This window comes from Gastrolobium bilobum, unplaced genomic scaffold (assembly GCF_033153095.1).
Source record: "Gastrolobium bilobum isolate Gb01-03AN ecotype WA unplaced genomic scaffold, APGP_CSIRO_Gbil_v1 utg29494, whole genome shotgun sequence".
Classification (NCBI taxonomy): Eukaryota; Viridiplantae; Streptophyta; class Magnoliopsida; order Fabales; family Fabaceae; genus Gastrolobium; species Gastrolobium bilobum.
This window is the reverse complement of record NW_026895958.1, coordinates 1-3625: the sequence shown is the minus strand read 5'-3', so window position 1 is coordinate 3625 and position 3625 is coordinate 1. Positions and strand designations below refer to the sequence as shown.

Here is a 3625-nt window from a genome sequence, read left to right as displayed (position 1 = left end):
TTGCAGTCATCAGTAGTATGAGCACCTGCGCAAATATCACAAACAATAGAAAAAGTATTAACATGAGCTACTGAAGTATTAGAAGAAACTTGAAAATCAGAAAATTGCTTTGTGAGAGCATCTAGTTGTTGTTGCTGTTTCTTATTAGACTGTAGGATCTGATCATTCTGGGCCAAGATGGCATCATAGCCATCAAGCTTCATAATCCCCGCTCTTCTCTGTGGTGCGGGAGCATTATCATACTCCTGAGAGGCTAGAGACTCTAGTAATTCCAAGGCTTCCTCTGGAGTTTTTGTCTTCAAGGACCCTCCTGATGCAGCATTCACCACTGTTCTTGTGTTCGGCGTCATCCCTTGGAAGAAGGTTTTCGCTTGCTCCCAGGCTTCAATGCCATGTTGGGGACACTTCCTGAGCAGTCCTTTGAATCTTTCCCATGCTTCGTATAGAGATTCACTTTCTTTTTGTTCAAAAGAAGTGATATCCGCCTTGAGCTTTGCCATCTTCGAAGATGAGAAAAATTTATCCAAAAATTTGGTTGCCAAGTCGTCCCAGTGAGTGATGCTTCCTTGAGGTAACGATTGCAACCATCCTCTTGCTTCGTCTTTAAGTGAACATGGGAACAACCTGAGCAAAATAGCATCCCGAGACACCCCGTTCATTTTCAAGGTATCACAATATAGCAAGAAGTTTTCCAGATGGATGTAAGGGTCTTCAGTGCTTCCTCCGGCAAATTGGTCTTTCTGAATTAATTGTAAAAGTGCCGGCTTGAGTTCAAAGTTGTTAGCATCCACGTTTGGTCTAACAATACTCGCCGTCTGTGGAACTCGAGCAGGAGTCATGTAATCTCCCAACGTTCTCGGAGGTGGTGGAGGTACATTGTTGTCTCCCATTGCTTCTTCTCTTGGTTCTGTTGAGCTTGAAGCTTCTTTCTCTTGCTGTCTTCTTTCTTTAGCAAGTTTTCTGTTTCTTTTTGCTGTTTTCTCTATCTCCGGGTCGAATTGCAAGGAATCGGTGTCAACGGTACCTCGCATAAACCAGAAAAATAGATTATATAAAATAAGAAAATAAAACTGAATTTAAATAACAGAAAATTAAATAACAGAAAATAAGGTCCAATCTAAAGAATTAATAGCTACTATTAATGTTGAAATAGTAATCCCCGGCAACGGCGCCAAAAACTTGTTGCTACTCACGGCAAGTGCACCGATCGTACAAGTAATATATGATTAAGTAAGAGATCGTTCCCACGAGGATTACGGTCCAAGCACTAATTCACTATCGCAAACTTAGTTGGACAATCGAAAGTGTATTTGGAAACAGGATTTGAATTGCAAAATTAAAATATTAAATATTAAGCTAATTACTTGCAAGAATTAAAGACAAGAAACTAAAGATGTGATTTAACTAATAAAATAAAAACGTAGTTAGGGGTTCGATTTCCTTTAATCTCCTTATTATGATTCGAAGTCCTTCTTTACGTTAACCGTCCTTAATATCAATCTAACCAATTCTTTCGCGTGTTATTAGAGTTCAATCCCTTGTTACCCTAAAACCTTTACAAACTTGAAAGAACCCTAGTTCCCCGGTTATTCCCCAAGAATGCAAGCATTAAGTTCAAGAATCTTAAGGTTACGCAAATTCTATGTCTATCCCTAGAATCATAGCGTTTACGATGAAGTTATCAGATATGGATCACACACCAACATCCCTATTGTCATGCATTTACCGATGATCATTATATAAGATTCAAGCCTATATAAAGCATTAAAAACAGATAACTTCATTCATGATAAAAAGGAAAATTAACGTACGAATTATTCAAAGCATAATAAATCGACTAAAATCCATCTAACCCTAACTACTTAAAGAACTAGCCGGACATGGCAAAATCAAGAACAAAAGAAAATAGAAAAGCTCCCCCAAACTCCATAGGTGATTGGTGGATCTTCAAAATCTCCAGTGAACACTTGACGTTGATCCGTCTCCGCCGCTCACGAACATGAATCTGATGTTTCTCCGCGTTCCCTCCGCCTCCAAGCACCCGAGTTGTTTAGCAATCTAAAAGTTATGTATTTCTGGTCCCCAATGGCCCTTTTATTGGCCAAGAGTTCGTATCCTAGTAGAAAACTCGAATGGGCCTAAGTTGGATCTGTCTGGGCGCTTAAGCCTGTTGTAGCGCGCTTAAGCGCCCTAGGACAGTGAATTCTGATTCGCGTTGCGCGCTGAAGCGCTTTGAAGGGCGCTTAAGCGCGCTCCTCGCGACAACTTTTTCTTCTTGTGGCGCGCTTAAGCCCTGAGTTGGGGGCTTAAGCGCCCAGAGGCAGTAGCTATTTGCGTTTTTAGGGAGCTTAAGCTTCTGAATGGGGGCTTAAGCTCCCACTTCTAACAACTTGATAAGATCCTCAATCTTATTGTTTTTGATCTTCTTCTATCATCTCTTGATCTTATCTTTTCTAGTTGTGATCTCTATTTATCCAATCTTCATCTTTGACTCCTTTTGTCAACAAATCCCTAAAAAATAGCAAAGATGATTCCATTAAACAAAAATTCAGATAATGTTCATGATTATTATATTAAACCTTAGTTTTTGACTTATTTAACTTGATATTTTATATTAATTTAGTCTATAAAATAAGATAAACTAAAGGTTTATCACCGATCCAATCCAAACCATACAATACTTGCTTATGCGTTTATCAATTTTTTTTTTGTTCAAATAGTTTTTTAGATTAAGATATTTAAATATAAATTAGGTCAATTCAAACTCACTTTTTATCAAAAATAAAATGGTAAAAAGGCAAACCCATAGTATATAAAGTTCAATGACTTGCAAGAATAAGGGTCTTAATTGGCTAGTCAATGTTGTTTTACGGGCACATTGATCATATTGCCATCTTTTAGGCAAAAAATTACCGGATTGTCACGTCTGGAAAATTTTTTGTCAAAATACCACGTCACAATCCTGCTGGTTTGACAAGCGGAAATGGTCTGAACACGTGTCAGCATCTGAATAGTCAATCATTCTCGCTGGGCTGCCCAGCTAGAATGACAGAATGCTGACATGTGGCAAAAGTACAAGCATTCTCTGGATGTCTGCACTTTTGCCATGTGTCAGCATTCTGTCATTCTAGCTGGGCAGTCCAGCAAGAATGGTTGACCATTCAGACGCTGACACGTGTCCGGACCATTCCTGCTTGTCAGACTAGCGAGATTGTGACGTGGCATTTTGGCAAAAAAATTTCTTGACGTGGCAATCCGGTAATTTGTTATTAAAAGGGTGGCAACATAGTCAATGTCCCTGTTTTACTTACCCAAGTATCTTTTCTCATATAAGCTATTTGCCATACTCGAATCAGTGACTTTTCAATCACAAGAAGCAATTTTATTATATTGCTTTTAGGCTCGTCCTTTATATTTTATCATAATTAATTTTATAAAATTAAGATAATTTAAAATTAAATTTGCAAATGCTCATGTCAAAACACACACGTTTTATACAACATCAATGCTATATATGAAATTAATTAATATTTATCCCACATGCAAAGCTATGTGGAAATTAAACAAGAAATACCATTCAACTCTATGCACCACCGAGGGAAGCCATGGAAGAAGTTATTTTACC

At 38.1% G+C, this 3625-nt stretch overlaps 1 non-coding gene across 1 annotated transcript; it reads left to right on the top strand.

Annotated features, from left to right (window-relative positions):
* Positions 1-387: 387 nt before the first annotated feature.
* Positions 388-494, top strand: LOC133296973 (small nucleolar RNA R71). The gene has a single exon (XR_009749582.1). It is a non-coding gene; the product is annotated as a small nucleolar RNA R71 (small nucleolar RNA).
* The last annotated feature ends 3131 nt before the right edge of the window (positions 495-3625 follow it).